The following is a 14,502-nucleotide window of genomic DNA, read 5'->3' on the forward strand; positions in this document are numbered from 1 at the left end:
ATCATAACAGAGACATGCAGTTAGAGCTGCAACGATAAGTCAATTGATCACTGATTTGTCAACTATTAATCACCAACTATTTTGATAATCAATTAATAGGTTTGAATAATTTTTAAAGAAAAAGAAATTCTCTGATTCCAGCTTATTAAATGTGAATATTTTCTGGTTTCTTTACTCCTTTTTGACAGTAAACTAAATATCTTTGAGTTGTGGCCGAAACAAGATATTTGAGGACGTCAACACTGACGATTTTGTATCATTCCCTGTCATTTTATAGACCAAACAACTAATCGATCAATCAAAAAAATAATCAACAGATTAATCAACGATGAAAATAATTGTTAGTTGCAGCTTTACATGCAGCGAATCCTCACATTTAAGAAGCTGGAATCAGCAAATGCTAGACAATTTTGCCCGATAAATAACTTTAAATGATTAATTGATTATCATAGTTGTCGATCATCTAATCAATGTGAGCCCTCATCACAGGTCATGACCTCAGTTTGGACATGGAAGTGATTTTTCCTTCTCAGATCGTTTCATTTGAACGATTTTTAGAGACATGAAGCAGTGAAAATATCCAATATTTCACAAGATTAATCAACCTTTTCACCAAGTTCAACTCATTATTTTTGCCACGAAGACTGTTATTGCTTTGCTCTCCCATCAGCTAGTATATTTATTTTCACTGAAAGCCCCATCAGACATCAGTCGAGAGAGTGTGTGTGTGTGTCTGTCAGTAAAAGGGGGTTAATGAGATCCATTATGAGTGTATGCATGTGTGTGTAACCTCTAGTGCATATATCAGAGATCACATGAGGAGGATTTGTCCCTCGCTCTCTCTCCCTCTCTCTGCATACTTTAGAGCATCTGAGAGACTCCCATTTGATGCATGCTGACGAGGTGGGTGTATCCAGCCCAGCCGCTCTGATGTTAGGAAGCAGCAACTCCTCCATCCTACTCAGTCTGCTCTCCTGTTTCAGCCAGCCTGTCTGCCCTCTAGCGTACTACTCTCCTTTCACTCACCACTATTCATCACCATCCAGGATACATTTACACAAACCCACGCAGGTAGACAGCATATTGTCCTAGTGGACTGAAGAGTTTGGCAGATAGATACAGATATATGTACATTACCTCGGAAAAGAGCGAGAAAGTGGGGATCTGTAGCAGTGAAGCTGAAGTTTTCTCCCCACTACGTTTTGTGTCCCAAAGGATACCACACACAGCTGCAGAGGTAAGGCAAGGATAGATGTAGTATTTTACATTATTCCTTTCTCTGCTGTTTCTCGTGTGCCTTCTTTCTCATCCTCTCCTCTCCTACTCTATTTCATTAAGTATCTTCTGTCAGTTATTGATTCATCATATTCATTCATTGCTGTCTCTTTTTTATTTTATTCTTTTTTACTATGTACGTGCTACTATCCAGTGCTCTCTATTTTCGTTTCTCTCCATCTGCAGTTCATTTTAATGTAATTTTTTGGGATGTTTTCACACTAAGCTTTGGAATCTTCTTGCATCAGTGGGGTAATCAGATGCTGGAAGCCAGGCATGCACATACATATTTGTGCATGCATGTACAAACACACTGACAGAGGGAATCTCTCTCTTCATCTGTCTGTTTGTCTTTTACGTCTCTCAATATACCGGTTGATCCCTTCTCTGAAGCATTTCGTTAGCTGGACCGGGTTTCAGTAAAATTCCCTTCTGGCCTGACTAATGTCTTTCAGCTGGAGCCTTACACGTGCACATATGCACACGGTTACAATACACACGTACTGTAGGGAGAACAGGCTAACCAGGCAGTGGATGGAGCTGAGAGGAAATAGCAAGTGATGGTTGTTTAGAGCGATCATATATGCAACTTTTGCATGGTTGCTTCTTAGCGATCTGCATGCATTCACTCTGCATCTTTGCTTCGCTTGCTATCCCTCCGTTTCTACCTCTCTCTCTCTCTTTAATGCAAAGCCTCCCTGTCTCTCTCCATCTCTGCTCTTTTATGGTCTGCATGTATTCTCAGCTAGTCTTGGTCACCACTCTGCCTGCCTGCCACAGAGCATCGGCCATGGTTGGTTGACTAACCGCAGCTACACAACATTAAAAAGGCAAAGCGTTCCTGTTACATGGGGCATGTTTACAGGGTGTCACATTGTGTGTGTGAGTGTGTTTTATGCTGCATTCACTGACATTAAGAACTCTCAATCCATGCTCAGGTTAAAGGGCACTCTGTTATTCACACACACACTGTCCTCCGCGATATGGCTAACCCGCATTAGTGTGTGTGTGTGTGTGTGTGTGTGTGTGTCAGTGTAATTTCCTTGGAGGTGCAGAGAGGTGACTCATACCAGCTCACATGCTGGTGGCTGTTAGATGCATTCACTGTAATGATGCCATGATGTGTGATTTGCAAATAGGCACTGTCTGATGAAACCCTGTATCTGTGAAATGTCAACTTTTCAGGAAAATGAAAACAGGCAAAACAGCTCCCGCTTCTTTTTTAGCTTGCCCCCTAGATTTTTAAGGTTGTGAAGTGCGTACTGCGATTGTTTTGTAATCTAAGAATTTTGTAAACACATAGAAGAGCATGTTAAAATACAGTTACAATATTAAGATAAGCTAAGGTTTGCATTGCACTGACAACATTAAAATGATTCATATTCATTTTAAACTGAAAAGTGGCTCCAGGAATGGGTCGGTTTGTCCGTCCGTCCACCACTGAAAGATCTCAACAACTATTGGATTGATTACCATAAAATTTGGTTCAGACATTCATGTCCCCCTCAGGATGAATTGTAACTTTAGTGATCCCCTGATTTTCATCTTGTGCCATCATCAGGTCAGATTTAAAATTTGGTTTATGAACAAATGAAAAACCTGCAAAACTAATGACACTCCCATCAGCCTCAGTGGTACTTTGTACCATGGAAATAAAATAGGAGTGAAATGGACATTCCCATTCAAATCAACGTAGCAGGATGGTCAGAGCGGCGGCCACTTTTATGTGTACGATTGCCATTGCAACTGTTGTAGCGGGCTAACTTCTGTATATAAAAAAACGACTTGCGGCAAGTTGCGGGCTCACTCATGCTGGCGGGACAATTGGCATGACGTGTAAAACAACAGCGTCAGCATCTAGTGTGTGTGTATGTGGAGTCCCGCCATGCTGTCTGTCCCTTTTACAATTAAGTTAAGTAAAAAAGAAAGTATGCATTGGCCTTAACAGACGTCGATTCAGGTTTGTGACTACCTCCGCTGCTGGCTTAGCGGCGGAGCAGCACACTTTATGGCCCCATTTAAGTGTCGCGATGTATCTGTATTGACTATAGGCTCACCGAGATATTTAAAAATGAAATATTGATAACATATTAATAATACAAATATGATATAGTTGTGTAAATACTGCAGCGCCTCTTAACTCATGCTTTTGCACAAATATGGTAACAGACTCTCACCCTCCACCTCTGACACACTCATACGTGAGTGTAGTTCATTTGCCCCTTACAAAAAGTTAAAGATAAATTTGACTGATAGCATTATTATTATTTTTATTTTTTAAATTTTCTTATATCGCAAGGATATTGTTATCATGAATTCTTTTGGCCATGATAATCGTGTAGTGAAAATCTGATATTGTGACAGCCCTAGTTGTCACCATAACAACTAACAACAATCGCCATTTGTTTTGTCTTTTCTAGTCAGATGACCACGACAAACAGTTTAATGTCCGTTGTGCTCCTATTTTATTTCTATGTTGTAAACATTATACCTGCTCAACATTAGCATATTAGCCTTGTCATTGTTAGCATTGTTGCCTACGGAAGGGAAAACAAATAAAGATTTTCTGGGGTAAACTAAGTGTCATGAATAGTCAAGTAGTCCACTTTGGTCCTGCAGTGGAAATCAGACCATCAGGGACCAAGCCTTAGGTAGAACTGTATAGGAAAGGCTTAGCAGTTTAATCTGATGGAAAGTGTATTGAAGCACAGAAACACACTCACACACACAGACACACTGGGCCCACCCAGAATCTGTAGTCACTCCAGTGAGCATCTTAGGATGTGCTGCTCTGATACAGAGCAAAGCACAGAACACTTGCTTCACTCTGAACAACTAAACATGCTACGCCTTCCTCCCCTCGCCATCACACACACCGAACGAACACACACTACTCTGCTTGTGTTTTCTGAGTTTGTGTGATTGTCACGATGGTCATTATTCTAATTCGTTGTTCAGTCAGCTGTCAGCTCAGAAACAACACATGGCAGATGACACGGTTCCTTCACACAAACATCATAGTGATGTGTGTGTCTGGCGTATCTGAGGCAGTGTGTTGCAGGTTGTTTTCTCACTAAGCGAGATAATGTGCATGGTGTGTGTCTGTGTGTGAAGTTGGCCAGTGCTAGTTGATGCCAGCCTGTGTGCTCTGTCTGGACTGGCCGAGCGCCCGGTGCTCCCATGTGGTTCTCCAGACTTTCACATCCGCTGACTCCTCCTAAGGCTTCTCTGAACCTGTAAACGCCTTTGTTGGCCCACACAGCGGGAGAGTGTTTGCTCACAAATGTGTGTGCTAAGTTGATTGCCGAAAGGGATAAAGGTGTTCGGTTTCTTACTGAACCAAATAATCCACTACACAGACAAAACAAAGCTAGAAAAAGAAAGAAACTGTGAGTGTGTTTGAGCTTTTTAAAAACACTTCCTTGCAAGTGTGCTTGAGATTGAGCCATGCAGGGCGACAACACTAAGTTGGATTTGTTATTGTTTTATCTCCATAGTATTTCTAGTTTAAAAAGAAAAAAAAGATGTTCTTTCATCGAACAAGTGGCAGAGCCTGGGCTAAGGAGCTTTAGGGCTTCTTAGCTGTGCTGTGGGAGGGAGAGGGACTCCCTAAACTCTCTGTCTGTGTCAGTCAAAGAAGCCAAAAACCCCTCGCTGAGAACACACACAGATACATGAGAGCCACGAGTCAGCGGGCTCACACACACACACCAGCTGAGCGAACGCCTAGGGATAGCACTACTAATCTCATTCTCTGTTGACACACTCAGCTGTGCCATGCTTTCACAGCTCTCTCTCTCTCTCCCTCACCACGTTGGTATCCTAAAGCTTGGAGGTGTGTTCCTTCCTATCACTTGCAGCAGAAGGGTGAATTCACACCGTGCTGGAGGTGTGTGTGTATGTTTTGTGCCCGCAGCACATCTGCTCTGCAAACCACAGCTTCCCACAGACTGCACGACTTTATGAAACAGTGGGACTTTGCAAAAGTTCTGATAAAGTGGCTCTCTGGTCCTCGGGTGGTTTCTTAGGTGAGAGGAGAAAGTCTCTAAGTAGCCTAATTCATTGGATTATCCAACTCTCTAGTGACTACATTCAGAACCAATTTATTTTAATCCAGTGTAAATTGATTTTATAGCTTTCTCTTTATGTCTTTAATCTTTCTTTTCTACGAACCACATGTCTGAAATGAAGTTTAACATTATAAATTTATGGATTCAGTGAAAGTGTGAAACTTTACTTTTGACAAAATGAAGAGTTTGTAGACATCAGCACTTTGGCCCCAGACAATTCATTTGAGTTTGTTGTGGCTGACGTTGATCCAGCCCACTTTTTGGACAGTAGCCAGCCAGCATTGAAGTCATTGCCAAAGTAGGCAGATTTCTTTCTTTGCCCTGAAAGCACATTTTGTGTTTGAAGGAATGTCAGTGGATTTAGATCTGTACACGGCACAGTCTTACTCCAGACTCTGTTTTACTCTCAGTACCTATTTGAGTCATTCAGTGTCTGTCATTCAAATGAATAACTGACTGATGACATGACATGTCACAACTCAGGGAGCCCACCATATTTGTCCAGAGTGTTTAACTACTACTGTGTAGGTTAAGATTGATAATTTAATTGAATTTAGTTGCCAGAAAAAGAACAGAACAAAAGTAGCTGACAACTTTTGGGTGGCCCAAATTGTAGAAAACAATGCAGCTGATCTGTCATCAGTCACCACACTATTTGTACACCATTTGTTGTATTTTAATTGTGTGTTTCTGCATGATGCCTTTCATCAGGCAGGCTTAGTTGTGTTGGGCAACGGAAAAATATATTCTTGTTGATCACAATCACCCCTTCAACCACAAATTACGTTACAAAGCTTTTAGCAGAATATATAACCAAACAACGCATCTTCATACAACGGTTTGTATGATATCTTACGCAAAGTTTTTCCTAATTTTTCATGCGATTTCCTATGAATGTCCAGCAACAAGTCACACACATGTCAATTTCTGCTCCTGTTCTTGCAAAATAAACTTACGTCTTCACAGAAAACAACTTAGTTAGGTTTAGGCAACAAAATGACTTAGTTATGTTTAGGAAAAGATTGACTTGGTTAGGTTTAGATAACAAAACAACTTAGTTTGGTTAAGAAAAAGATCGTGGTGTGGGTTAAAATAACTCTGGAAGTAGCGTAACTTAAGTACATAAGTTGCGTGACAAATAAATCAACATTGACTTCTGGTTTCACACGTTTACGAACACCGACTACTCCACCCCGACCTCCTCCCTATAGGCTATGCGGCGTTTGTCGCTCTGTATACCTCTTGGTTCACAATTACATAGATTAGATCCAAATTGATTTTGTGGTACATTACAGTGCATTACTTTTCGTAGTTACGAACGGTGTATGAGAACAACCTGAACCAAACAGACCATGTTGTATCTCTTGAAAAGTCACAGTGGAGCACTGCAGGTGGGCTATCAGCGAATAAAACCTTTTATTATTCAGTTTTATTGCAACTTGTGCTTTTATCGTATCCTATTTGATGTACTGAACATTGAGAAAGAAATCTGATCAAAATCAGCCAAAAAAAAAAGCCCATCAATTCTTCCACAGCATTTCTCCTATTTTATTGTTAGTGATGGGGAGATGATGTAGGAAACATCCTTCTCTATGCTGTGACAGTAGCCTTTTTGATATGCTTTTAATATTTCTTGTGTGACATCTTTATCTGATTCTTCTTTCACTTGTTTGTCAGAACAATGCCAGCGCGTCCCGCTGAGATCCCAAAGTGTTCCCAACTTATGTTAAAATGTTTAAAAAAGGAGGCACCTAGACAGTCGATGAACAACTCAAAGATTAACAGCTTGTAATATCTTCTCGTGACTTATATCTTTGGAAATCAGCCCAGTCTTTGAAAAATAGATTTGCATTGTTACTGAGCTCAACAATAGTACATGTTTTTGTGTTTCCATGGTGGATGTGTGAGTGGGTGAGGTTAGCTGGACAAGGGTCACTGAGGTGGGCTGCAGTTCATCGCTGAGGGGAACTATGGAGATCAGAGGGACAATGCAAGCTGTAAGGCTTTCCCCTGTTCTCTGGCTTCTGGTTGGGTGGGGGACACCAGCCTGCTTTTCACTTTCATACATTCAAAACTGTCCACTTTTTAAAAGACTGTATCAGTGGTTTTGCACGTAGGCCATTAACTATTTACTGTGAATATTTCACAGTCCTGAAAACCATTTTCCAAAGCAAGCTAATTTTTTTTATACTACCAATTCATGGTAGGATTAAAATCATTAAAACAGTGTCTGGTGGCAGCAAAAGCTTGGATGCCAGAGTTTCCTTAAATGCACCAAAAATAAGTCACTTCTAAACATTCCCAAAACTGCCTTACCAAGAGATGATAATAGAACTCAACCCCAGTATGGCCCCTAAAGGATAAGCGTCAGATGCAGTTTCCAGTGAGCCATAATTTATACAACCACATCTTCAGGTAGAATTTAAAACAAGGTCCTCCGCTGCAGCTCAGCCAGAAATAAAATACCACAACCGGACATTTGTCAAGTAGCAACGGCGAGGAACAATGGCTGGGTCCATCCTCACATTGTTTCCCTATGTTGTATCCCCACAACTGCTCCTCAATGAGTTCCTGGCATTGACAGGCAGGAAAAAACAGAGTCCGTTGTGAGAGGAGTCAAGAGTGCACAGGGGAACATGGGACTTCCTAATGGAAACCTCCATCACTGAATGCTGTGTTGTGATTGGCTGGCTGCAGGAGGCAGGAACTTCCTGTCTGAGTGTTGTTGGAAGTGACCACTCCCTGCGAAAAGTCGAAGACATATTGAGTGTGTGTGTGTGCATGTGTGTGTTTGTGGGAGGCTGTTGTGTGTTTTGAACCTGAAATAACCTTTGGCTCTCTGAGTGTATATTTGAATATTTGAGATGCTCGTGTGTGTGTGTGTATAAATATATAGAATATGGGTATGTATATAGTGATGTTTTTCTTGTGAAGGTTGTGGTAGTGTTTTCTTCTCGGCAGACTACTTGAGTTCCACTTCTAAACTCAAACATGACCACAAGACCAGAGCCTAGACCTCAGTTATCAACACTGTACATACTCGGCATCCACATTATAAGCCTTTTCCATGTGAATTTGCTGACTGAAATGCACATAGACACACTCAGTGACTGCTGCTTACTATCTGCATTGCCTCCTGCTGCTCTTGCTGACAGCACGAGTGGCAAGGAGAGATTGTGGGTAAACCACAGCTATGTGAGAGTAAAGAGGACTGTGCTTGTCGCTGTGGCTCCTGGACAATAGTGGGAAGTCTTGAGGGATTTAACGGTTATATCAAACTGAGTCAGTGGTTTGCAAGTCTTGGTTGGTGTCGAAAATAGATCTTTTTTGGTCCCCCACATAATAGAGTGCCGCTATCTTTTCTGTAGACTGGTCACAAAGTTAAGACTGTCTTTCTAAAGGTCAAAAGACTGAATCAAATTAAAAGAGTAGAGGAGATATATGAGGGCTGAAACTAAATTAATAGTTTAGTTAGAAAATTAATATGGAACCATTTTGATAATTGACTCATAAAAAAAAGTAATTTTTCAAGCAAAATTACAAATATTTGATCTTTACAGCCTCTAAAATTCAAAGATTTGCTGCTTTTCTCTGTTTTATATCATTTTAAACTGAATATCTTTGTGTTTTTGGACAGTTGGACATAGGTGGGGCAATATGGAAAAAAAAAAAATATCACAATCACAATGTTTTTGACAATATTTGAAAATATTTACACTAAGGCTGTCAAAGTTAACACATTAACGTCACTAATTTCTTTAACACATTAACGAAACTTGCAATTTTTAAGTTGTAGTGGGCTCAATTTTAAAGCTAGAGTGATGATACTGGCATTATATGAAAACCTAAGGAATCCATTGGTACCAACCATGTCATACTCGCTTGTCACAAAGGAGGCTAAATAACGCCCCAAACTTATTCTAAATTTTGTCAAGGAAAAACTGTCATGGCCATTTTCAAAGGGGTCCCTTGACCTCTGACCTCAAGATATGTGAATGAAAATGGGTTCTATGGGTACTAACGTGTCTCCTCTTTACAGACATGCCTACTGCTACAAGCATGATACAAATCAATCGTACCTAATATGAAAACGCCCTCAGGATTTCAGATTTTACATTTTAAACCTGTGAAGATGTGAATGAGTCACGAGCTGCTTCCATGAGATGCTTCACATCTAAAATTTCTTGTTCTTCCTCCCAGAATATATTCAGGCTCTGACGCCATTCATTTAAAGGTCATTTGTGATCGTGTGAGCTGCTGGTGCTGAAAATACTGTTATATTCTTTCGTCTTGTGTGTGCAGGTTTTTGAGTTGTTTTCAGCGTCTTTTTGACTTTACCCTCTGTTTTGTTGTTGAAGGTAATGAATGGAGAAAGTCAGTCATGATGTTGTGTTGTATTGTTTCATGCTGGTGTGCTTGTGTGTGCACTTGTCTCTTACTCCAAAGCCCCCAACCTCATTCTCAGTCAGGACAACCTCAACACATGCTTTCTCTGTCTGACAACTCTTTTTTTCTTATGAAAGTTTTATGTCTCCCATCTGCAAGCCAAAGAGAAAATTGACTTTATGACGCGCTCTATCTCCTCTTACACATGCACACATATAACAGACACACACACACTCAACTGTGTTGTTTCTAAGGTAGTTATCACTTTCCCAGAGGTTAAAGCACACACATTTGACATGATGGAAGTAAAGAAGAGCACAAGAAAGGCAGAGATGAAACAAAGATGAAAAGGGAGAAGAAAGTGACGAGATGACTGAGAGCGAGTAGAGGGGAGAGACAGGATTTTTTTCAGTGAAAGAGTGGATGTGTGTTTGAGTGCATGTGTGTATGTGTGCGCGCAAAGCTTGTTTGATGTGCTTCCCATCTTTCAAACTAACGGGTGAGATGGCTTGCACTAATGGGTTGCATGAAGTTCAGGAATGTAGATCAACAGATGAATGCCTCACCGCTGCATATGACTGTGTGTGTGAGTGTGGTGTGAGAGAGTGAAAGCACACTGCACAAGTATGTAGTGTAGGTACACACACACACACACACACACACACACACACACACACACACACGCTTGCTTGTAAGCTACCAGGTTATGAGCTCTCAGAGGTCTGTGTTTGCCTCAGTAAGAACCTTTCTCGTGTGAGTTGTGCAGAGTGTTTGGCCTCAGTGGAGCTGCTGCCTGACCGGGATTTAATGAGCCCTGACCCTTGCCTGCTCCTCCACCTGTGAGTGTTTGTGCACTTCAGCTTCTCGCAGCTTGTTGTTGGAGCTGCTAAAAATGCTTGTTTCCAACCGTGGACCATGGTGGAACATTCTGTATTTCAGAGTGTTTGCCTAGTGTTTTCTATTGTTATGTACATTGTAGGGACCCAGCATCTGGCTGGTTTCAAGTGACCTCATGACCTCAGTAACCTGATCCTTGACCACAGGACTCATCTCAGTCCTCATTGGCTACAGTAACATTTCACACCTAGGTGTGAAATTCACACAGAACAAAACCAGAGGAATGTTCTTTGTTCCTCCTCTTTCGTCTCTTTCTTCTCATCTGCTCATCTCTCCTGACGTGCCAGAGGTGAGCTGCTGCGCTCTCTCTGCTCTTCATCTCCTCAACCCAGGCTGACCTGGTTGAGGTGAACGGCTCTCAAGTCCAGAACTTGCAAAACAGTTCTGGTTCTGATCAATGGCCTGTTAGGAAACAGCCATTGCAACCAAGGAACCAAACGGCAGACGACGCGAGTGCTCTGCCCTTTCCACCAGCTAACTTCAAGCTATCAAGCAAAGAAAGCACCAAACTAACAGCAAAGACGACCTCTTTGACTTGGAACCACAACTTCAACACATGGAATCACAAATCCTTTTCTTCCATGGATTGGTAACGTACTGGGCCTTAGCATTAGCAATCGCACAGGGCTGAGCAAGACTGTCCAACTTTGATTTCTAGAAAGTACTTGTATTGATTTGGTTTAATGTTATTCATTGAGTTTGACTGTGTTGATTTATCTGTATTTGATTTTTGGGTAACTGGCTTCGCCACATCTGATGTGTTTAGTTTATGCTTCACATAGACAAGGTTTTGCATGCAAACTAACCATCTTTTCTAACCCACTGCATATCTAACACACATAAAGATCACATACAGAAACTGTGAATTAGTTAAACATAAACATACAGCTTCAGATAATCTTAACCCCACATCACCCCCCTCTCTGTCCTTCTTCTCAGAAGAACAAAGAGGTCATGTGGTGACATGCTGATGGCCATCTTTGATTCCGCCATCTTTGATTCAGCCATCTTTGTAGTTTTACAGTGCCCGCCATTTTGTTTGTAGGCCATACAGACATTTTGAGACAAGAACCCATCTTGTTTCCCCCCCCCTCTCTCTCTCTCACACACACACACACACACACACACACTGTGTTTGGTTTGTTTAGTTTAGTTATTTAGTTAGATTAGTATTGTGTTTTACACCTTTATTATCTTGTGAATAAATGATTGTGGAATATACATGCTGGTCTCTTTAATGTTGTACAAGAGTGAATAATGCCAACCTCTGCTATGTCAAGAACTCCGATATCCTTCAATCTTTACTATCTATTTTGGTTATAGTTATTAATTTAATTATTAATTAACGTTCCAAATTGATAGTTTAGCATATATAATGAGACTATATTAACGTTTTGGTCATTGGTCCCTGATCCCAGGGTGGTGCCCCGTTTATTATTGATGTTTATTGATAATCTTTATTAATATTAATAATTATATTATTATTTATTAATTATTTTGCTAATAACCAAAACCTACCAAAGTAGAACCCCTACATAATGGTGCCCCGTGTGAGGCATAGTATTCTTGTTGGCAAATGTTCATAATTGTGCAATATTAATTTTCAACATTTTTGGTCAAAAACAAAAATTTCATATTCCACTTCTAAACAAACTAAAAGTGTTTACATTCTACACCACTAGTCTTCCACAGGAGTAGAAGTCCAGCTGTACTTTTAAACAAGTACATTGTGGTTAGAATTGTTTATTTGAGAGATTTTGAGTATTAACACTTTAAGCCTTTATAGTGTTCATTTTAAGATTTGCTTTTGCTGCTAATTCAAGTTAACCTATGCTGTAGAACTTGAGAGAATTTTGGTTCAGCATTTGAATACCAAGTATTCAATGCAATCTAGTCTAGTCGTCATATTTTGCTGTTAATCTAAGTGTTCCTTTAATGACACAGCGTGCCACCGGCCCTGTGTAACATAGAGAGCTTGTACCCTGCTGTGTAACTGCCAAGCATTCCACAGCCTGAGTTAAGATAAGAGCCACAGTGTGCTAAACAGCCCTGTGATATAAGTTTGCACCTAGCTGTTACTTCCACGTGTCCAGCTTGAGTCACCTTTAAGAAACATCATCACAACTGTTACTGCCTTGCATTTCAGTTAGTGCATGTTGTGTGTAAGCAAACTTCTTTTGTAAACCTTGTTTACTTTACTGGCCTTTTGTTTGATGCCCACTAGAGTCACTAGTTGGTCCCCTCCTCCACAGGAGCTACTCCACAGGGAGCTACCCCCCATAGTGTAGGCCAGTGTATTGTTGTTAGACTAGTGTACCTCCCAAACTACACCAAGGTGTCTGCCAACGCAACACCATAGCCAACAACATTGTTTTGTTTTGTACTAGACATCCTGTTTAGTTTCACCCTCCATTCCAGGTTTAACAATGGATAACCCCTGTGTTGAGCTTTTTATTTCTTCCCTAGCACAGAGCCTAAACCCTGGCTGCCCTGAACTCATCAGCAGGTTGAGTATCAGTGAATGCAGGAAAGAAATGGAATCGCTCCTCACAGACAGGTTTGATGCGCAGACTGCATCCAAAGACTCATTGTTAAAATGCTTACTTCTGATTTTTCACAGGCAGACCAGTCTTGCCATTCAGAGTAAAACAGCCCTGGAAAAAGAGGTAGATAGCCTAAGAACGCAAAGTGCTAGTCTCCTCCATGAAGTTCAGACAGCTGATAAGAAAGCCATGCGTTACTTAGAAGACCTGCATTCAGCAGAGTTAGCTCTTTTTCAATACAAAGAGAAATTGTTAGGGCTTAGATTAGAACATCTCTCCCCACCACAGTCTGTCAGTCACTGTGATTCTGGTTACTCAGATTCGCACTCCTCACTCGATGAGAGGTTAACTCCCTCTCCACTCAGAAGTGAAAGATTTCCAACCGACTTAAAATCTTTGGGAATGAAGTCAGATCCTCAACCTCCGCTGAGAGAAAGAGTGAACAGCTACCTGACTACTTATTGTTCTGAAACTGACAGTGAAGACACATGTAGTTTATCTTCAAGAAGATATCCTGCCTCATGTTCTTCTCAGCCACAGAGAAATGACACCTTCCTCTGTGCTCCTCCCTCCAAAAGTTCAGCCTCCTTTCCACTCTGTCACAAGGGTGATGACAGCGGTCCAGCCTCTGCTCCTCAGCCAGAGAGGACATTAGCATGTGATGCACCAGTGCATTGTAATGCTAATTTAGTCTTGCCTTCAGCAGAAAGGACTCCCCGCCATGAAGTGCTGGAATTCATAGCTAAGGACATTGAATGTTTTGATCCAGGCAACTGTGATCAACACATTGATGACTATTTTAAGGAATTAGATCACAATCTAATTGACTTAACACACGCCACCCAAAGGGAGAAAGTTAAACTTGTGTGGAAAACCAGCTCTCAAGCTGTGCACAAGTTTATACAGTCACAACCTCCCAGTGTCAGAAATGACTATTGTGAGCTTCGCCATGCACTGATAGAAGAATTCTCTTCCACAGCTGACGAGACCTCAGCGATGTTTGCAGCCCTTCAAATTAAACATTCACGTAGTGAGAATCCTAGAGATTACTACAAACGTTTAAGGCATGCATACTTCCAAGGTAAGAATGCGCCAGGCTTAGAAGAAAACTCTTTCTTCAAGTCCTTATTTCTGCAGAATCTGCATCCCTGTGTACGCACTCACGTCGTACTGAGGACGCAGGAGGGTAACCCCTCACTGTGTGAGATAAGGAAGATGACACAGATAGCTTGGGAAACTCTGGTCATTTCCAAAAGGGGGGGTAAATTAACTGAGCCCACCAGCTCAAACACTGATGTGTCAAGCAGATCTGCCACCTCAAAAGACCACCT

The 14,502-nt window shown here is 41.2% G+C and overlaps 1 protein-coding gene across 1 annotated transcript in view; it reads left to right on the forward strand.

The window, feature by feature from the left end:
* The first annotated feature begins 380 nt into the window (after positions 1-380).
* kank4 (KN motif and ankyrin repeat domains 4) overlaps positions 381-14,502 on the forward strand; it is an 87,212-nt gene continuing 73,090 nt past the window's right edge. Inside the window, exon 1 of the mRNA XM_037769939.1 lies at positions 381-1,237. The gene's annotated coding sequence lies outside the window, so the exon portion shown is untranslated. The remainder of the gene's footprint in view (positions 1,238-14,502) is intronic.

This window comes from Sebastes umbrosus, chromosome 5, assembly GCF_015220745.1.
Source record: "Sebastes umbrosus isolate fSebUmb1 chromosome 5, fSebUmb1.pri, whole genome shotgun sequence".
In the NCBI taxonomy this organism is placed as follows: Eukaryota; Metazoa; Chordata; class Actinopteri; order Perciformes; family Sebastidae; genus Sebastes; species Sebastes umbrosus.